Source organism: Zootoca vivipara, chromosome 1, assembly GCF_965207765.1.
Source record: "Zootoca vivipara chromosome 1, rZooViv2.hap1.1, whole genome shotgun sequence".
Taxonomy (NCBI): Eukaryota; Metazoa; Chordata; class Lepidosauria; order Squamata; family Lacertidae; genus Zootoca; species Zootoca vivipara.
The window spans coordinates 89,734,731-89,757,528 of record NC_142582.1 but is presented as its reverse complement, the minus strand read 5'-3'; the positions used below and the strand labels follow the sequence as shown (position 1 = coordinate 89,757,528).

General features: G+C 41.4%; 1 long non-coding RNA gene across 1 annotated transcript in view; it reads right to left on the bottom strand.

Annotated features, from left to right (window-relative positions):
- Window positions 1-1,270: 1,270 nt before the first annotated feature.
- The window catches only part of LOC148687663 (uncharacterized), a 35,950-nt gene continuing 14,422 nt past the window's right edge, over window positions 1,271-22,798 (bottom strand). Inside the window, exon 2 of the long non-coding RNA XR_015950362.1 lies at window positions 1,271-3,045. This is a non-coding gene — a long non-coding RNA (uncharacterized LOC148687663). The remainder of the gene's footprint in view (window positions 3,046-22,798) is intronic.

The following is a 22,798-nucleotide window of genomic DNA, read 5'->3' as shown; positions in this document are numbered from 1 at the left end:
CTACACCTGACATTCTACAGAAAGGTTGTGTGTGGGTATAAAGAAGCATAAAGACTGAGGTACAGTGGTACCTCAGTTTACAAACACAATTGGTTCCGGAAGTCTGTACTTAACCTGAAGCGTACTTAACCTGAAGCGAACTTTCCCATTGATAGTAATGGAAAGTGGATTAATCCGTTCCAGATGCTCCGTGGAGTACTTAAAATGAAGCGTACTTAACCTGAAGCAAACTTTCCCATTGAAAGTAATGGAAAGTGGATTAATCCGTTCCAGACGGGTCCGCGGAGTACTCAATCTGAAGCGTACTTAACCCGAGGTATGAGTGTAATTGGTTCCAGAGGTCCGTACTTAACCTGAAGCGTACTTAACCTGAAGCAAACTTTCCCATTGAAAGTAATGGAAAGTGGAAGTGGATTAATCCGTTCCAGACGGGTCTGCGGAGTACTTAAACTGAAAATACTCAAACTGAGGCGTACTTAAACCGAGGTATGACTGTACAGGAAAAGATGAGAAAAACACAGTAGGCCTAATAGAAAGAGGCCAAGAATTGTCATGTATGTGGAGATTATTATCAAAAGACAATACTGTACCAACCAAATCGTGGAATCTTCTATTACATGAAAGGTACGGCAGGAGAACTTTCCAAAACAAGTGAAATCTTATAATTGCAGAATTTAGGAAATGCAGTACATATTTGTCCATTCCACTGACAGATCTTATCCTCCTATCACGTACGTTACCATTAGATATTCTGCTAATGCGTCCAGAAATCATTTGGGAGAGGGTTTTCTCCAGTTTCCCATGCATGGTAACCTGGAGCAATAGAAGCTTAGCTAGCTTTTGTATTTCCTTTATATAGGTCCCTTTGAGAAGTGAGAGTTCTCTGAGCATTCTCAGAAATAGTCTGTTCCCACTTCATAACTCCATCAGCTTGCAAAGCCCAGATGATGTTGCATGAATACTAAGGGATTAAGAGAGTAGGGATTCACATGTTTTACAGCTGATAAAACTGCTGTTCTTCCCTATTTCTGAGGATTCTACAGTTTCACTAGGTCTAAGGCACCTCACAATGATTCCAACTGAACACTCCCCTTCCTCTGCTATTTGCAAGATGAGAGAACTCCAGGGCTTAATTTTCTAAATAACAGAGGGGTGTGGTAGGTGTCAAACATCCCCAGAAAGCATACCCTCCACCTCTTTTCTGTAATTCAGAATGTGTGAGGCCTGGTTGTAGTTACTTATTAGCAAAAGGAATCCATTGTACACATACTCAGAGTCACTCTTTTATTATCACTTCTCCTGGTGTCCAGCCATTGAAAAACATAGCCCGAGCACTGGTAAACTCATTATGTAGTCTCAGGAAAGTAAAGTTCATTCCTATTGTTGCTTGCTGTGCTGGGAATCCAAGGTGACACATCAGAGGTGAAGAAATCCAGGGTAATGTTAGACTCAAGCAGCTCAGGACTATATCTTGCTGGAAATTTTCCCAGCCACGACCCATGTATTAATGGTGTTTAATTGGCCAAGTTAATTCCCTCTGCATAGCCACAAATATGCTCTCATCACACTATATCCAAAATCCTATCCTGCTTTGCTTTTATGCCCTTCATTAAAAAGTTAGAAAAACAATGAGGGTACCTTTGAAAACACAAGCCATATATATATAAGTTGCAGTGATGCTTACATGAATCCACATAACTCTTCTCTCCCAAACCTTCCATCTTCCTCATACTGTAATTAGAGAGTTTGGAATTTTTCCAAGATACCATAGAATTCAGTATTTTTAACATAAAATCAATTACGTTTAAGGCAAACATGTACTTTCTATTTTTTGTTTCCCTCTCCATGCTGAGCTCTGCCCACAGCATATTGGCTTCTTGTTTTCCAGTCTTCCCTTAAGGCTTAACAAGCCAGTGAATTATAGTGTTTGCTTCTTGCAATAGCATAGTCACAAATATTCTTTCTTTCTCCTCTCTCCTATCAACATGCTATTTACTTTTGAATTTTAATCTCCAGTGGACTCATACAAAATATAAATCAGACTGGATGCCAGCTTGTGATATACATATGGAAGGAAGTACTGAGTCATTTGAAAACCAAACAAAGGAAGTGATTGAAAGTTTCCAGCGAGGCCTTATAGATTTTCAGACTTTTATTTAAATTGCAATATTGAAAAGATTAAAACTTATCAAGCATCCTGGTTTGAGTCACTGCAAATAGGAAAAGCTGCCAAGTCTCATTAATTGGAAATATTGATTGCACTTTGTGTTGCAGATATTAATATGTTAGCATCAGTGGATGCCATCCACTTCAAAGCAAGTTGCCTCTCAAGTGACAAGCACAAACCACTTAAACCACAGTACTTGCATTTAAACCAACTAATCTTAGTACTGGTAACTCCACCAAGCCACCTTAAATTGGTTCATTTGCACACAGACAAGTGCATGAAGTAGTTGTCGCCATAAGCACTTTGCCTCCCCCCCAATGTTTTCTTGAGGAGGCTGGGCCCCATCATTGTTCATAGGGAGGAGGAAGGCAAATGTGGAGCCAGGCATGATGTGGCTTCAGTGGCCAGTGGTTCCTCCTGCCACTGCCACCACCACTGGCCAGGGGCAGCTTTTCCCATCTTTCCCTTGTGCGCCACGGGGAGGGGGAAGATGGGGGGCGCTGACCACTGGGACTACATTCAGCTCCACCCCCTGGCTTCTCACAACGTTGAGCGTGTGACATCAGGACATTGTGTTGGACGCCCACAATCTTTTTTAGAAGTTGGAACCTCTGGCTGCTGTAGAATCTTGCCCCATATACTGAGTATGTTGGTTTCAGCAATGCTTTTGAAGCATCCACTTGAGATGATAAATGCAGCATTCTCTTCTCCTTCTCCTTCTCCTTCTCCTTCTCCTTCTCCTTCTCCTTCTCCTTCTCCTTCTCCTTCTCCTTCTCCTTCTCCTTCTCCTTCTTGTTCTGTTTATATCCTGTACAGCTCTTGAATCACTTGTGTTTTGCTCTGTAAGCTTCTCATCTGAACAACATCATGCTGGCCACCTACACAGGATCCAGGGGAGGAAAGGAGACCGGATTGGCAATCAGTCTGCTATTCTACAAAAAGTCTTGTGGCTAAAATCCACAATATTCGGTTACATTCCCATTTTGGTCATCATGCAGAAATTGATCTACAATTGTAGCTTTACAACATAAGAATGCATCTTCTGTTTCCTCTCCTCCTTCACCCTACCCTACAAATCTGCTCTAGATGCCCCGCCCTCAACCAACCACTACTACGGTAATTTTGAAGGCACCTCATTACTGTACTTCCTTCCAGATCTGCTAAACCAAGAGTCCTATAAGACAAAGGTCTGTCTATTTCAAAGATCGCTAAAGTTCCTAAACTTAAGAAACAACAATGCCTATTTTTACAACTGATTCCATTTGCCAAGAGGCACAGGACCCTGAGCTTCTACTATCACTTTTCCTTCTGTAACTTCTGCTTGTTTTGCCTTCTCCCCCACTTGATGGTCTCCTTCCCCAGAGCTTTCAGGCAGATAATTGCATCTTGCTTTCAACAGAGATTATGATTTCTGCAGACCACTTAAATTAGTTCATTCCCACATATTAGTTCATGAAATATCTGCTGCAAAATCTGAGTTTGTAATCCGGATCCCCACAGATTCTGCTACTATAAATCCTTTTACCTTCCCTTCTAGATTGCTTTGGCTTCAGCATGGGGGTGGGAAGGACATGCCTCTATCACATGTGCATTACAGAGTTTTTGCAAATCCATTTCTCATCACTTTAATTAATCACTCAGAAGCCCCACATTAATTACCTACAAGCCACACATAATTCACAAGTTACAGTTTAGCTAACCCAGCCTATTGTGTGTATAATTGCTGTCACCTGTCCTTAAAGTGGGGTTTAAAATACATAAAAACTGTATTGATGCAGCATTATGGAAAGTATTACAAAGGAGGAAAGTTAGATGAAACATCATAGAATAGAAATCAGATATATGGTACACAATGGAAAGATGACAAGGAAAGATATACTCAGGGATGATCCTTTGGGAGATATCAGTCTGGAAGCATTCAGTTAAGATGGATGTTGGCAGGCCACATATGTTAGTCCAGATAAATGTTCAATCATATTCATAAATATTAAATATTAAGTTTCCCCTTTCTTCTTTTTTCTTTGTTGTCCTGCAGTCCACAAGTACTGCATCATTTTTTTACGCTTTCTAAAACAGTGCCAAAAGGTTTTATCATAATAGATTAGAAAAAAGTACCCTCCAATGTTTAGCATACAAAAAGAGACATGTAGGCTATCTTTAGTGATTTATCAGTTAATAACACAGTAGCAAGCAAACTATATACTTCCAAAAAGAGAGGTGTATAGGGCATTAATTAGCGCAGATAAAAAAATAAAATAAAAGACAAAAATTTAGCCTTCAGTGTCACAATGTAATATAACTTCTAATTCAAGATGGCAAGGATAGATATAGAGACTTGTTTTTTCAGTCTTTGAAGAAGGTATGCTGTAAGATAAAATGATTACATTGCAATTAATCCATGTGAGAGTATTATTGTGACTTTCTATTATTCAGAACAAAATATTAGATGTTACAGATATTTATCTTTAAGGAAAAGCTCACAGATACAAAATAAAACTGGGCAGTTGTTGGGAGTTCCTGGAGAATACCAGTTCATAGCTGCCAAGTTTTCCCTTTTCTCGCGAGGAAGCCTATTCAGCATAAGGGAAAATCCCTTTTAAAAAGGGATAACTTGGCAGCTATGTACCAGTTACGCATCTAGAGCAACTTCAGTTGGGGCTCAGGTGCCATTTTGGGACAGAATCAGAGGCACTGTGGGTTGGTGGTTCCCATGCCAAGAAGACTGGCCAGTTGCCTGCTCTGAATGGTTCTGCGCACCTTCTGAAAAAACAGGTTTTGAGTTTGGGGTGCTCCTGGACCCATCTTGATCGTGGGTGGCTCACACGGCCTCAGTGACTAGGAGTGCCCTTCACCTGATACAGCTGGTAGATCAGCTACAGCCATTCTTGGACAGGGATAGTCTGGTCACAGTGATTCATGCATTGGTAACCTCAGTACCCCATTACTGTGGTGCACTCTATTTGGGGCTACCCTTCATCTGTCCAGTGGTTCCAGCTGCTGCAAAACACTACAGCTGGACTACTGATGAGGATGGCTAGAACAGCATCAGCATCTGGTGCTCAAAAGCTCTGGTGCTCAAAAGTTTGCACTGGCTGTCCATATGCTACCAGGCTGGTTTCAAGGTTCTTGTATTCATTTACAATGCCATTAACAACTTTGGTCTAGGATACTTCAGGGACTGCCTGATCCCTTATGTCACTGCTTGATCACTGAGGTTTGGGGAAAATTCACTGTTAATCATCCTCCATGGCTTGGATGTATGGCTTGTATCCACAAGGAGCCATGGGTTCAGTATTGTGGGCCCAATACGGTGGAAATCCCTTCCAGCTTTGTTCAACTCCCTGTTGAACTTCCAGCAATTAGTGAACAGGCTTTTTACTTGAATCCTAGTTTGATACTTTTAATTCATATTTAGTCTTATTGTATTGGATCTTATACATAGCACTTAGTTACAGCTATGATGAAGCAGTATACAAATGAACGAACGAATGAACGAATAAATAATAAACTGGAGATAAATTCCTCACAATCTACTTACACTTCCTCACTCTTTGCAGACAAGCCTGCTAAGCGTACATTCCTAACACGTTTAAAGAATTACAAATTAGTTACGCAGTTGCATTCCCAAAAAATAGCCTTTAAATTAGAAGATTTACCACAGGTGAGGAGCTATATATAATATTTTCATTTCAGGACAACAAATATTCTTCCTGTGTGTGTAAAATAAAAAAAATTGCCCACACTTCTTCCAATTTTACATAAATAGGACACCATCAACTTTTCAGAATCTACTAACGCTGATAAAGTAGGCATGCAAAAAGCAGGGAAAACATACTACGTATTTTTCCCCCAGTTTATTTTCTGCACACATTCAACATATTGTTATAAATACAGTCCTTCGCCTTCCTTCCCGACTCTATACATAGAAAATTGTAGGCTTCTTTCCGCCCCCCCCCCTTCTGTTGGAAGCTGCCTCTATTTCATTAAAAAGAAGAAATGAAAGGGTACTTGGACCTCTTTAAGAAACACATATCTGGGGTTCCTTTCAGAAGTAGCAAAACATCTCTGAAGTTTTTCTCCTGCATCCCAACCAAAATGGGATCCCTACAGAGAATCATTTTTGACTGGCTGCAGGCGCAGAGGCCGTAAGACCACTACCGCTCCCAGCCACTGGGGGTGCTCACTAGAGCAAGACGGTTTGAGCATATACTGTAATGGTTTGAACATATAATGCCAATTGTGGCCCGACTGCACTGGCTGCTGATTAGTTCCCGGTCCCAATTCCAAGTGCTGGAACAGTGTCCCTTCTCTGCCAGCCCACTCGCTCATCTGCATGGAATCCCTATGGCCTATGGATGCCAGGATGGTTGTTACATACAAGGCTGCATACCTGTCTCTACCCTGAACCTCAGCACTGGTCGTCACCAAAAGGGTTTATAGTCAAACCTCGAACCAAAATGTAGAACCTGCCACCTCCTCTAAAACCAGCCTAATCCAGATCACTGTGCACAACAAGCAGAAAGCATGTGTGCTGTTGATCAAGGATGTGTGATGCAAAGAGTTCCATGAGAACATAAGAACAGCCCTGCATCTTGTTTCCCCACAGTGACAAACCACATTCTTATGGGAAACCTGCAAGGAGGAGATGAAGACAGTAGGCTTCTCCTGCTGTTGTTCCCCAGCAACTGGTATGACTCAAACGACCATGTGAGCATTGAAAGCTCAGTAGGGTGAATTAATCTGTCTGACTTATACTAACATAAAGTGCATTTATAAATACATGTTTCTAAAATTAACTGTACTTGCAGCTCTGAGGTTTCTGCGCAAATATGGCTTTTAATGCGGTGATCTTCCTAAACTAATCTGTTCCTGTTAGAGCTATTCAATCTCATCTTGTAGCTTTTTCCCCTTTCATAGATTAAAATATATTGATGCCTCAATCACAACTCTAGACATTTTATAGAAACCATTATAAATACGAACTGAGTTGGTTGCACTGTAAATTTGGCCATAGTATTTTTATATCACTTGATGATCTCCCTAGCAACATTAAACACAATGATTAGAACACCCGGCTACTTGCGTAATTAATTCACTGATAAATGCCAACATTGTTCATAGCAAAAGAATGCAATGTGTTTTAAGGGTCCGCCTATAATTAGGAAAATGACAGTTATATATAGTTACAGGATATAGACAGATTGGTATCTGACGAAGTGTGCATGCACATGAAAGCTCATACCAAAATAAAAACTTAGTTGGTCTTTAAGGTGCTACTGAAGGAATTTTTTTATTAGGATATAGACAGTTATAAAATAATTATTCTCTTTTAGTGCTGAAGAGGATTTTACTATCTTCCCTAAAGAGAACAGGCATCAGTAGAATTGTTTTTAATAATTAAATTTCTATACTGCATCCCAAGATCACAGGAAGGTTTACAGCTTAAAAAAGCAAAATACATATCAGAAGAGTAAAAAACCAATACCTCCCTGACGTATTTAAAATGCCATAGATAGTTTAATCATCCAAAGGCCTGGTTGAAGAGGAATGTTTTCGCCTGACACTTATTAGTATTAGCTGACGGTAGATCTTTGTTGACAAATATTGCCTGCAATGATTTCGTTTAGCAGGGAAGACTAACAGAGCAATCCTGAACTCTTTGGGAGGGTAGTTGAGGAGCCACTGAATACTGCAGACCCCTGTGTCCACAGCGGAGGTCTTTCTGCCACTGCGAACCCTCTTCCACTGACACTCCAACAGCAGGTCAAGGCATCAGAGGCAGAGCAGAAGAGACCCTGGCTCCACAGTATCCGAAGCCCACCAACATGGGAGAAAAGCTATGGTATAGTTGACATCACCTTGCGGACAAAGGTCCATTTAGTTAAAGCTATGGTTTTCCCAGTAGTGATGTATGGAAGTAAGAGCTGGACCATAAAGAAGGCTGATCACTGAAGAATTGAATTATGGTGTTGGAGGAGACTCTTGAGAGTCCCATGGATTGCAAGAAGATCAAACCTATCCTCTCTTAAGGAAATCAGCCCTGAGTGCTCACTGGAAGGTCAGATCCTGAAGCTGAGGCTCCAATACTTTGGCCACCTCATGAGACGAGAAGACTCCCTGGTAAAGACCCTGGTGTTGGGAAAGATTGAGGGCACAAGGAGAAGAGGATGACAGAGGACGAGATGGTTGGACAGTGTTCTCAAAGCTACGAACATGAGTTTGACCAAACTGTGGGAGGCAGTGGGAGGCAGGAGTGCCTGGTGTGCTCTGGTCCATGGGGTCACGAAGAGTTGGACACAACTAAACAACAACAATGGTTGTTTACTTCTTACTGAAACTAATGGGAACGAATTTTTGAAAAAAAAACAGCAAGGGAGGGAGGTGGTACCCCACAATATCCCACTGTAGCCAGTAATACTTAGGAATTGGCAGTTCCTCCATCTTGGACTCTCCCTGCTGGATTGCTCAGCCTAGTTATGCTACACTCATGACCAAATAACAACTTGGTGGATACATTGTAAAGTGATCAGAGGGGTGAATACAGTCATATACATATATTTAACATAATTTGAATTAATGGTTTAATCAAAATCCAGAAAAAGAATTTGTGAATTTGATGTAGTGAGCTGGGAGTTGGAGTTGGCTACATTCAAAGCTTCCCTGAAATGCAATGGTATAAGAATCTGAACAGGATTCACACTTATACTTCCTGCTCTTAGAATTTACTTCCGTGATGATCTGTTTGCATATTTGTAAATAAACGTACCAAATGTACCAAAATTGGGGGGGGGGTGCCTTCTTTTACTAGCTGAGTATTGTATATAGTAAGCTGCCACCCAGAGGCTTGATCATGCTAAATCTATGGGGATATATCCAGGGGTGTAGCAAGGCACCACGACACCTGGGGCGAGGCGCGCGGCTTTGGAGGCGCTGATCGTAGGGCGGGAGCATGGCCCCCCGAGTGACACCCCCTCCAGGGCGGTTCCTGGGGTATTCCACCCCCCCCCCTGCCGCTGATTGCCCCTGGATATATCTACTGTATACCTGAACTAATTTAGCAATTGCCCTTCTCCCAGTAAACTCTGAAAAACACTATTTATGTGATGTGGAGTAGAGATCACTAATGGAATTCTCAGCATAGCTTCCAGGGCTTGTTGTGGGAATCTGTGGCAGTAAAACCAGGACCTTTTTTTAAGCTGGATCTCACCAGAACTCAGTTCTGGCACCTGTCAGGTGGGTACCATTGCCATTATAAGACAAAAAGGGAGGTGTTCATAGTGAGTTCCGGCACCTGTTTTTCTAGAAAAAATAGCACTGACTAACACTATTCTAAAAGAGAAATACATTTGAAGTTTAGCTCTGTCCTAAATTCTCCAAATTATTTTAAAAGTAAAATAAATGTGACTTTTATTGACATGGACATGAAATAATAAGGAGATGAAGTAAGGGGGGAACAGAGGCTCCATCTGCTTAATTTCTCTACAACAAGCAGCTGTTGCAGGGTTGAACAATCTGTTCAACTCTCCAGATGTTGCTGGACTTCCATTCCCATCACCCTATTAGCCAAGAACCAATAGAAAGTTTTTACATGCAGGGCTAATGACCCATACGTAGGGGCCATGAGCAATAAACCTGCCTAGCTATTCCATCAATTGAATCCTTGTTAGATCCAGCAACTCACCTGCAACTTATGATAACAACAACAACAACAACAACAACAACAACAACAACATTTATACCTCACCCATCTGTCTGGGTTTCCCCAGCCACTCTGGGTGGCTTACAGCATATCTAAAAAGATAATGAAAGCAACAAACGTTAAAAACCTCCCAATACTGTTATTATGGTATATATTTTTGTGTTTTTATATTGTAAACCACCCTGTGATTTTTGATGGTATAGAATTATTACTATTACTATTATTATTACTATTACTATTACTATTACTATTAAATTGGCTCAGGTGGTCAGGAGAACCCCTAAAACAGTGAGTTGGCAAGTTGATTGAATGATTGCTAAAGCGCTGCTTTGAATTCCTCCCATAGATTTTGTCATATTAAAGATTTAAGTATATTCATAAATATTAAAACAAATATGTCAATTCTGATGGCACAAGATTAGACAATGATGTACATGTCCTCTCAGATTAGCTGATTCAACAAACCACTCACTCTGGTTTCGTTGCCTTATTTTTATTTAGTGTTCTCACTTTTTATTTTATTTTCATTATGGATAGAAGCCTCGTCGGCTTAAATGGTCCAGCCCTTCTGAACTTCTGAGGGGTACGGCTCACATATCCTCTTTACAAATTCCGAAACTTTCCTCTCAAACAGGGCAGATGCTTCTATGAGTCTTATCATCTAAAGACTGTGTCGCATTGTTGTCTGGAAGAGGAAAGCATGTCCGAAATATATCAAATATTGTTAATATTTAAAAGAAAATGAATAACCTGGAATATGTTAAATTAATCATTATATTGTATAGTAATAATAAATCAAATACTTTTCTGTATAGCAGTATAATTTTCAGTGAAACTTCACCCAGCCACAAAGAGGAATATCAGTTTTGTCTCATTCTACCAAAATCTGGTAGCAAAAGTCCTGCTGCATCATCTCAAGTTACAGATCTGTCTCATCTCAGAAAAGCACTCTTTGACTGATGGTGCCCCAAAGACATGTTGTGATTTCCAACAATTAATAAGCCCTTTTGTGAATACTATAAAGCTCTACTAGAAGATTAGCTAGGAAAGATAAAAGCAGAAACACAGATGAAACAGCGATATACTCAGGGCTTTCCATTAGCCTCTCTTGTGAAGATCCCAACTGGCAAGAAAATCAGAATTTGAACACTGGTATCAGGGGAAATGTAGATGCACGCTAAGATTAATTTCTCTGAGCACGCAATGCATGTCTGAAGAAAACAGAAAACGACTGGCCTTTTATGTATAGATACTGCAGATGTATAGGCATTACTGTTGTGACAGGAAGTGGCTGTGGTTTGAGTAACAGCTTCAGCAGAGGCAAAATACAGATTCGAGCCAAATTTGAGAGGTGATGATAGACATATGTAGAGATAGACGAGGTTGTGATATGAGAAAGGGGGGGGGAATCAGTGTATGATAGATTTATTTAGGCTGAGCAGTGCTTGCATTTGAGGGATAAACAGTAAAAAGAGAAAAAGAGAAAGACATTATGCTAACTACTAGGTTACGTCAATGGTTTTTGTTGTGTTTTATTGCTTCTGTCAGTTGCCCCTAAAGAGAAAGGCGCACTGATGCTTTCCAGCTTCCACATTTTCTTATGGTTCAGCTGCATATCTTAGTGAATGCACATATTCCACCCATAAAACCACAAAGAAACTGGGCTTTAACTGTGGAACTCCTAGGGCTGTCATACGTCCAGGATTTTCCGGACATTTCCGGGATATGTTCGTCGTAAATAGCGTCCAAAGCAACACTGAATTCTGCCCATAAAGTAGACCCCTTCCCATAATCTTCAGATGGACTGTCTAGCTTTCTGCTTTTTGAAAGAGCAGTTTTAAGTGCAGCACTTATCTTCTATTCATTTAAACATTTTGGTAATTGCATCATTATTATATTTATTACTGAAAATCCATGTTAAAAGAGCTGCAAAATTGCACCAGGGACTAGAAAAGTTAGTGGCGACTCAAGTGCCGCCAAACTGTGCTGCATATAGCCAGCCTCTGCTGTAAACTGGGAGAACTGGCCTCCTGTTAGCTTGATCTTGGACAGGAAATTGTACATTTGTATACAACACTGTGAGCATACTTCCACCACGGTTCAACAGCTCAAACAATGTACATCCTAGTTCTGGCAAGAGACCAAGATGGTAAAATTCAGAATGAGCCTGTAAAATTCTAGCCAGCTGGCAACTATAAGCATGCAAAACACACACAATATTATTGCCCATGTCCCCCAAACAATATTAATATCTGTCTCTGGATTCAAACTTTATAAACAAGGGTTCCCTACAAAATGAAAAAGTAGTTCTAGAGTTGGTTTTGAATCTGTAGAACCATGAAAAGGTTTTCTTGATGCTCCAGCATTCCTGTTTAACCACTCACACCCACATCTGCTTCAGTGAGCCCCTCCAAAGCTGAGCTCACCATTCAGAAATAGAATCTTCAAATATTCTGGTGACCCTTTGCTCCCATTAACGATGCTACTTTCTGGGACGTCTGACAGTCTGCTATGCAGCTTGCAGCATTTAGCCAGTGACGGAGAAGACTGGAGAGAGAGAAAAGTTCACAGGATATCCTTGTTAAGGAAAATAAAGTATCTGCACTTCCCAGTTTATTTACAAAATTCCTGTCCAGCCCAAGGAAACACTATCCAGCAGAAATGTCTCTGCCTACATTCTCTTCTTGCTAATTAAGACAAGAGTACACAAACTACAAGCCAAACAAAATACCTATGTAAGACCTCTCTCATGTCTGAAGAACTCTTTATCTGGGTTTCTGTCCAAGAAATCTCTCTCCCCTGAAACAGCTGCTATAACTAGAGCCTAAGGAATTCTAAGCTTAAAGAAATCCCTTCTGTCTGATTCTACAGATCATAACAATGGAAGAAGAAATTATCTTGGGGCAGCTGACACTCCTTTAGAGGTAGCAATTAGCTTGTGTTCTGTATTGTGTGGCCCAAAGAAATAACTGTTTTAATCTTCATTTCAAAATGCATTTTGGTTGGTAACAATCCAAGTTCCATACAACTGTACTTTTAAATCTCACTTCCTTTATCAGCCAAGATGGTCAGCAACAAATATAAAAATGCAATAAATCAGATGATGCACTAATCTTCTACCGGTAGCAGTGTGCAGTACGGTAGTTCTCAGAAGAGTACCACTGACTCTCTAGCAAGTGTGTTTAGGATTGTAGCCTTACTTTTTCAGGACCTTACCTTTATGGGCCTATTTGACATTTTCAGTATGGACTTTGCACGGTTCACACTAAATGCTAAGCATTTGTATGCACTTTCGCCCAATAAGTGCATTTTTATAGAAATTACTTGCTTGGAAAACTGCAACTCAGAATTTGGAGTTTGCCTTTCAAAGGACAGGTGTGTTTCAATTCGCATATTGATTCAAGAAGGGCACATTCGGTACTTTCTCATTGTAATGCAAGCAAAATCAAATTTCTCTTCCATCCCTTAATGGTAGGCACCTCCAATGTCACCTTGCAGCACATTTCCCTCTGAGTAATGTACAGGGCAAAACATCCTTTAAAACATGCTCATGTCTATTTTGCTTATGGTGTTCTTTTTTTATTTATTTTTTGCATAAATTCTATTTCTTTTTATATGCTGTTATATGGAGGAGGTCTCTTTTTTAGGCTTCACAAAGATGTGTATGATTCATTAAATCCAATACATCTGTTGCTAACCTCTGAAATGACTGTATTACAACACTGCAACGATTCATAAAAAAGTACAAAATAAACAGAGCGCATTAACAGATTGGAAGTTCTGTGCTCCAGGTTTGTTATTCTCTAGTCTCAGAAGGCATGAAAGCATAAACCAAAACTGAGATAAGCTTGAGATGTCTAGACTTTTTGAGGGATTTGTCACTGCCAATGATCAGCTAGATGCTGATGAGAAACCAGTCACCAGCTGAATCCATTCTTAGTTTTGATGTCTGCATAAAGACAGTGACAGTTTAAATTGTCTGATTTTCTACCATTAGGACAGACAGGTAGGCTATGCCCTGCTTGCAAACCTCTTATTGGAAAGATCATGCAGTGGACTAGATTTGGATGGATGTGTTTGCAGCACGGTTTTCACTACAGGAAAACAATGGTGAAGCAACCTGGCCAGGCGTACAATCAAACCACAAGTTGTTATTATTTATTAATATTAGTCACTTTACTCACAAAAATGACCCAAAGTGACTAGCAACACATTTTAAACCCTAAAACCAATTACAGCAAACAAACCAATAGGTAAAGGTAAAGGGACCCCTGACCGTTAGTTCCAGTCGCGGATGACTCTGGGGTTGCGGCGCTCATCTCGCTTTACTGGCCGAGGGAGCCGACGTTTGTCCGCAGACAGTTTTTCTGGGTCATGTGGCCAGCATAACTAAGCCGCTTCTGAGCAGAGCGAACCAGAGCAGTGCACGGAAATGCCGTTTACCTTCCCTCTGGAGCGGTACCTATTTATCTACTTGCACTTTGACATGCTTTCAAACTGCTGGGTTGGCAGGAGCAGGGACCGAGCCACGGGAGCTCATGCGGTCGCAGGGATTCAAACCACCGACCTTCTGATTGGCAAGCCCTAGGCTCTGTGGTTTAACCCACAGCGCCACCCGCATCCCTTAAACAAACCGCTAACCCCCCCAAAAAATATATGTACAAATGAAAGGCAAGACTTACAAGAACCTGCCCTACTATAAGCAGCCACAAATACTTGAACCCCTTCAAAGGGGAAATATTTTGCCTAGTGCCTAACATAGATAAAGATAAGGCCAGGAGAATGTTTCACAAGCAGGGAGCCACTATTGAAAAGGCCTACTCTCATGTTGCCACCCTCTGTATCTCTCATGGAGGTGGCACATGGAGAAGGGCCTCAGCTCAAGATTGCAGGGTTTGGGTCAGTTCATGTGGAGAGAAGCAGTCCTTGAGGCATTAGGCCTTATAGGTCAAAACCAGCATTTTGAAACTAATTTATAACCAGTGCAGTCGTGCCGGAATTGGTGTTATCATATGCTCAGACTCTCCTGCCCTGCTTAGCAAACTGGCTTCCGATTTCTGCACCAGCTGACATTTCTGAAACATCTTCAAAGGTATCCCCACGTTTAACACATGGCAGCAATCCAACCTAGAGGTTACCAGAACATAGACAACAGAAGTTAGGCTAACTCTGTCCAGAGAGGGGATCACCTGGGCCACCAGTCAAAGCTGATGGAAGGCACTCTGGGCATTCTTGGTGATGGTAATGGATCCAGAAATACCCCCTCTGTACTGTATACTGGAGTATAACCCCATCCACAGTAGGCCATGTCCTGCCCATCCTGCCTAGGGATTCACCCACTAACAATGCCACAGTTTTGTCTGGATTTAAACTTCAGTTTATTGGCTCTCAGAACAGTTCATTTCCCAGGCCAGACAATCTGGCACATCAGCTGCCACACCTGCAGGTGTAAAAACGAAACAGAGCTGTGTGTCATCAGCCTATTACTAACACTGTATTCCAAAAACACGAGATTATCCCACTCAGCAGTATTATGTAGATCAGGCACCCCCAAACTTCGGCCCTCCAGATGTTTTGGACTACAGTTCCCATCTTCCCCGACCACTGGTCCTGTTAGCTAGGGATCATGGGAGTTGTAGGCCAAAACATCTGGAGGGCCGCAGTTTGGGGATGCCTGATGTAGATGTTGAACAGCATGGAGGATAAAACCTTATGGAGGCTCACATTGCAAACCCCACATTTCATGGGGCTGAACAACATTCCCTAAGCCCCAACTTAAGCACACTTACTTAAGTCCACTGAACTCAAGAGTAAAAGAGGAGAGAAAATACAGTGTGTGTGTGTGTGTGTGTGTGTGTGTGTGTGTGTGTACACAATTGGATACAGACAAATTATCTATTATGTTTATTTCAAAATATTATACCACACAATCTGCTTGTACATCTTCCTTATTTTTTTGGGGGGGGGCAGTTAAAATATTGTTTCTGAACTCCTAAGAGCAGGCATCCCCAAACTGCGGCCCTCCAGATGTTTTGGCCTACAACTCCCATGATCCCTAGCTAACAGGATCAGTGGTCAGGAAAGATGGGAATTGTAGTCCAAAACATCTGGAGGGCCAAAGTTTGGGGATGCCTGCCTAAGAGGGATAGTACAGATTCTGGGGTGGAGGGAAGCATTCCCCTCCCTGCAGAATGACACCATCTCACAGTCGCCTTCCTCCAGTTTTACAAAAATAGCATGTTTTCCAGCTAAGAAGGGTAGTTGAAACAAAATGTGAGCATTAACCAATCAAATCATGACTTCTTGTTATTTTTTAAAGAGAAATTATCTTACTTCGCCTCCTTTTCTTGCTTGCCAATTACAAAGGAGTAGAGAGAGGTGGAAGCGAACTGTTCCATAAAACCCATTACTGTCATATAAATTCATGACACTGCATGGAATTGCTTGAGATCTACACCATTTAAATCTGGCTCAGGGAGCAGATAAACGTATTTGGCCACAACTAACAGGGTGTTTCGGATTGTGAAATCTATTATCTTTGCTTTTAAAATGGGTCCCCACTGCCCTTTTGAGATGATAGGCGTGTAATTAGAGCAAGTGTAAGCAATGAAAACTTTTGTTATATTTGAGAAATCATTTTACAACTGGAGCCCTTTTCATTGTGTGTGGCCTAGAAACACCCCCATCTTTTTTTTACTGTGTGACAATTCCCCAATAAGGGACACCTCACTTCTCAGCATATAGGCACATTTGAGAATTTGAAAAAATTGCTGTGGGCACCATCAGAAAATGGGGATTATGGCTAGTCACAAAGGACAAGGAACTTGCTCAAGAGTTCCAAGCTGAGTTGGGGGAATCAATTCCTGTATACAAAACCTCTCCGCTGAAAAGCCATTTCAAACTGGTCAGGCAAAATTTGCCTAAGGCCTTTCTTTGGCATGACCTGGGCAATTGTGAGGGATATGGGGCTATTGGGTTGTTATTTTTATTTTGATTATGTATTTTGTGGTTTTATATTTTGATTTCATTCTGTTAACTGCCCTGAGACCTCTGGATATAGGGTGGTATATAAATTCAATAAAAAATAATAAATAAATTAAAAAGTATGGGGTGGTAAGTCTGTTGAAGAAGGACTCGGTGTAGAGGGGTGAGGAAAGAGAAGAGTGATGAGAAGCTGAAGAAAGAGCAAATGTCACAAAGAAGTAAAGGGGGGGAAAGGGAAGGAAGCCATTACACAAGAGAGCAGAAAATAAAGTGAGCTCTGAAAAACCAAAAGACTGGGTCAGAAATTTTGTCACCCAAACTGCAGCAGTTATCTGACATCGTTGACTCATATATCTTTTTTTAAAAGTGCTGAGATGAACAACCAGTACTGATGTGAGGTTGTGACAATGTGATATGGTTATTTATTGTTATAATGCTTCATTTATTGGCTTAGTTGTTCCTTAAATTTATGAGCTAAAGTAAAAGCCTTATGTTCTTTGACTCTCAAGTGACTGCATTCTGCCCCTCCTCATTCCTGAAAGTGAAGTTACTCATTTGAACTGCAGTTTTCTTTCCAACAGAAACCCCAGAAGGCAGTCAATTTGTCAAAATTACTTCTAAATAAACTCATTCCCCCAATCTATCACACTTTTTCAGGTTTACCCTCCCAACCCATCCATCCATCCCACTCACAAGCATACAACCAGTTCACACACACTCTCACACACACATCTCTTCTTCTCTTCCTCCTCCTCATGGCAACATATGATCTCTGTTTGGTATCCCTTTAAATATTTATTTAATTTATTGGAACATTTTTGAACCACACTTGTCACTGAAAATGTAACAAAGCAGTGTACAACATATTTCTAGCCCATCCTTCATTTTCCAGGGCAGGTTACACCATAGAAATCTAAAACGATGACTCTGAACTTGCTTTGTTGAATAATGCATTGCAGTAATATTACACACACACACACCATAAGGCTAATATAACAGCACTTTTCAGGTCCTGTCCAAAGACACGCTGCTAACCCCATCTCTCTTAAGAACTCTACCCTTGGCCTTGGCTGTAGGTTATTCTGCAACAGGCTGCCCATTGTCACATTCCAAGAGGAGCTGATGTAAGTAGGAAACCGGAACTCCTCGTCAATAAACAATCGTGGTCTAATTTTGGCAAGGAGGAAGAAAGACAGATTGGGAGCTGGCAGGAAAATAGATGGCAGAATTCTATGCATTCTTAGACATGCCTAAAAGGCTTTCACACATCAATAGCACAGAACTGAGACAGCAGTGACCACTGTCAAATCTCATCCTGGGGTGCCCCATGAAGTGTTCAGTTTTCTGTCTGGAAATTATATTCTGCACATAATGAAATCTTTCATGCAGCCATTTCCTGTGCATCTTTATTCAGAAGTGTGATACTTCCAAATGGATGTGCATATAGCTGAAGCCGAAGCCTTAAATGTCATCTCAGATCCTTCGCTGAAATACACTTTGACCCTCACCACATTCCCTTGCTTGCTTGAACTTTCACAAACAGGGGAACCTTGTAACAGGCTCCTATCCTATTAATCCCTTGCCCAGATATTTTGCTTCTCATGCTGGACATACCAACAGAAATTTCAATTTTCTGCTATACTGATACGTTGTCCTTTTTGGTTTTGCACAACTGGATCACAGGCCAAATCAGCATCAGGCTCTATCAAGGGTTAAGGATAAGCAAATTCTAGAGAGAACTGTTATACCTTGAGGAATGAGTCAATAGGCCAAAGGAACAGGCACAAACAAATCAATGTGAGTTACCAGGAATCAAAGTTGACACTTTTCTTTTGAAAGGAAGTGGGGGATGGACCTGGTTATGATCCTGTGTTTTTAGTTCCAAAAAGGCAGACATACTGCTGGCAAAAACAAAACAAGTGTTCTGCATTCCCATTCCTCCACTGAGGGGAAAGCTTCTGTTGAATTTCTGCCTGCTTTGGTTGCTTCCACATGGAAGTTTATTGTGGACTACAGTGGTACCTCGACTTACGAATGACTTGACAACTCAATTTTTCGACTTACGAATGGGGCAAATGGCCGCACGCTTACGATTTTTTCAACATCTGAACAGAAACCATGGAGGTTTTAGATAGGGTTTTTTCGACTTACGAATTTTTTAGTTGGGGTTGCTTCAACTTACGAATTTTTCCGTTTCCAATGTATTCCTATGGGAAATCACGTATCCAATGGCGCTTTTCAACTTACGAATTATTCGACCTATAAGGTGCCTTCAGGACGGATTAAATTCGTAAGTCGAGGCACCACTGTACTGTGGGGTTTTGGGTTTTTTGCCACATTCATACACCATTGTTGTCATCAAAATGTCACCCCATACTTTCTTTTAAAAAGTATTTAATCTGGATCTCTCCTTACCACACAACATCTTCTGTCACTGCTGGCATGGAAGCTTCTTAGCAAGCGCTTCTTTTCTTTTTAGAGGGAAGTTTGTTACATGCTTGATGACATTTTGACAGGCAGCCTCCTACTTCTGTTTGCTCCTCAGATGAGCACATTTTTGGGGGGAGGGGGTGTGTGTTCTGGCTATTTAGACAATAAGAGCAGGCCTCTTTGCACCAAATGCCGCATGAATGAAGTTGCATTGAAATTCCAACAACCTGGAAAAGTTGCTTTCTGACGTTCTTCCGAAAATAATACATTTACAGTACAGGGATTACCTCAAAGACTGTAACTTAAACATACGATGGGATAGAAAACACACCTCCATATTTTCCTGCCAAGCTCTGTCCACTTTTATGGACAACAAACAGCAGATCAGCAGTGAATATACAGGACTGAAAAACCAGGAATGTGTCTGTGTGCAAGCTGACATGCCAAACATCTGACCCCACCCATTTACTGTATAAGGCGCCCATCAGGATTCTTATCCTTTCTCAGGGAAATAAGTGTACCCTCAGAAGCACCTGGAAATGCTTGTGCTTCCACCAGCACACCACCTGGCCTAAAACGGGCAAAGAAAGCTAAATGAAAATCTGCTAAACTTCCAGCTACTTGCTTCTCTTGTCCTGATTTTGTGGAGCCTTAATGGAATCAGTTCCCCAGGGTCCTGTAAAACTGGTGCCTTTCTAGCAGAGTGCAGGTTTTAGTCGTTTCTCTACTCTGCCAATTACAAGAGGAGGTATGAGGGGACAGTTATAGGACACAGCTGGGCATACCTGCAGGGTCAACCTTCATACTAGGACAATTCTCCCTGGGCTTGCTTCCTTTCTACCACCAGAACAATGTTGAGAAAATGGAACGAAACAGAATGTAGCCTAGCCAGTTCCTAAAGGATAAAAATAAAACACAATTTGATGCATAGGCTAATTCTTTTGGTTTAATTACGTAAATCTGGACTCTTTGCAGCACACTGACCCTGAAAAAACCTAGGAGCTAAGCAGTTACATGCAGAAGCATGGGGGTGGGTCATAGCTCAGTGGCCAAGCACATGCTTTTCCTGACATCTCCAGGTAGGTGTGGGAAAGAGCTGCCATACCCTGGGATAGATCTCTCATATTCTGGAGAGCTTCTGCCAGTCAGTGCAGACAATATTGAGTTAGGGTTGTCATATGTCCAGAATTTCCCAGACATAGTTGGAACACTGCAGTTGGAAGCAGTGTCCAGGCGAAAATTGGGTGTGCCAGCAGTGTCATTTTTGGCAATTTCCCTTTAAAATGGCTCAAAAACTTCTCTCTTTTTTGCGATTTTGCCCAAAAAGCTCAACAACTTTTGTGTCTGGATTTTCACCTTTTGAAATATGGCAACCCTCAGTGAGCTAAATGGAATACAGTCGTACCTGGTTTTCAAACAGCTTAGTTCTCAAATGTTTTGGCTCCCAAATGCCGGAAACCCGGAAGTTACTGTTCTGGTTTGCAAACTATTTTTGGAAGCCAAACGTCTGTTGGGGCTTCTGCGGCTTCTGATTGGCTGCAGGAGCTTCCTGCAGCCAATCAGAAGCCGTGCTTTGGTTTCTGAACGTTTTGGAAGTTAAACAGACTTCTGGAACGAATTCTGTTTGACTTCCAAGGTACGACTGTAATGGTCTGATTCAGGATAAGGCAGCTTCTTAAGCAGAAATCATCATGAATGTGCAATAAAAATGATGTCCAATGACTTTGTGCCTCTTCACTGTATGCAGCAGCAAGTCCTGACAACTGCATTGCAGTGCAGGCATTTCAGCATCTATCAATTTGGACTGCCTTTTATAGCTGAGAAATACTCTGTGGCTCAGACTCAAAGACGCACAAGCAGAGATCTGTACATGCAGCAGAGCTTGTAGCTATAAACTCACAAGATGTGGACTGAAATTAGATACGGACAGTACATGGCAAAGTGCCATTATAGCTATAATACGTGTTTGAAATTCAGATACAAACTATGTGGCTTGATCTCATCCCCAGTTATAATTGTATAATGGACTAATTTGTAATTTGCTTTCCCCCCCCTTTTGATAAAAAAAAATTAATTAAAGTGTGTTTGATTGAATCAAGTATTAACTCCCCATAGGACAGAGTTTGCTTTATTCCTTTGATTCTCTGGCTTTAAACACAGAGACATCATGATGGGATGCTTGTGGAAGGAAGGAAAAGGAAGCATGCAGAGCATAACCAAAAATTTAAGAAAAATAATAGGAATTCTTCAAGAAATGTAAATGTTTGATTAGAGAACTTTTTTTTAATGTTTGAATTTGCCATCAAAGTTCTCTTTCCCTCCACCCTGTTTGGGTGGCAAGCTATCAAGAGGGAGAGGCGGAGTGTAATTTCTCTCAGCCTTGTCAGCACACGCTATGCATTAAAATAAGAAATCAGCTTTGGCTAGTTGGAACTCCTTCTCTCCTATCATGTGTTTGCAGAAGTTCATTACTTAATTCCCATTCATATCGCCTCTGCAGAGAATAACAGGCTGATGACATTTCAGTTAATCATAATCTTCCCCTTCTGTGACAGCCTGCCAAGAGTCTTTGGGAAAATAAACTAGTGGGATTGTTTTAAAATGATTCCCCCCCCCCATCCCTGCAGAGGGAAAAACTGACAAGATGACTACGAGACTATTTCACAGCATTTTTTATCACTCCTTCTCTGTCTTATTTTTCTTTTTTGAGCTACCCCAAAATGTTGCTCAGCATTATTTCTCACCTCTGTCATTCATGATGGCATTTCCATTGTTGCTGCCATGTGCTTACTAGCAAGAGAAAAGGCAGTGGATGTGTGGGGCACTCAGTCCTCATGCACCAATGTTAGAACAGACAGGTAGAACAGATTTGATTGCATGCCTTTGCAGTCAATTATGCCTGAGTATTTAAAGAATTTCCTGGTAGCTATCTTGTGTGACAATATACAGGACCCAGTGACTGTGGTGGAGGAGAATGAATAGTCCTCACTGAATCACTAAGACAGCATTGTCCCAGCAAGAGCTTTCAGTGTGAGAAGGGAAGGGGGGGCAGATCTATGCTAAATTTAGTTGCCAGGAAATAATAGACTTAAAGGTAAAGGGACCCCTGACCATTAGGTCCCGTCGTGACCGACTCTGGGGTTGCGGCGCTCATCTCACGTTATTGGCCGAGGGAGCCGGCGTATAGCTTCCAGGTCAAGTGGCCAGCATGACAAAGCCACTTCTGGTGAACCAGAGTTGCCAGGAAATTATTGACTTGGGTTTCTGTTAATGGGTTTCCTGTGACACCCTAGTTAGAGCCTTGGACTTGTTTACAGTCCTGGCTTTCTGGGGGATGTTAGCTGATGGCTTTCATTAGCTGGCTGGAAAGGATCAGGGAGTGGGTAGAGATACCGCTCTATATATGGGGGCATCTCTTCATCCTTCTGGCCAAGGATGAAACAAACAAACAAGTTCCACAGGCTGACAGTATGAAGTCGACAGAGCCAGGTTATAAAAAGCTGAAGTTCAGTGTTATG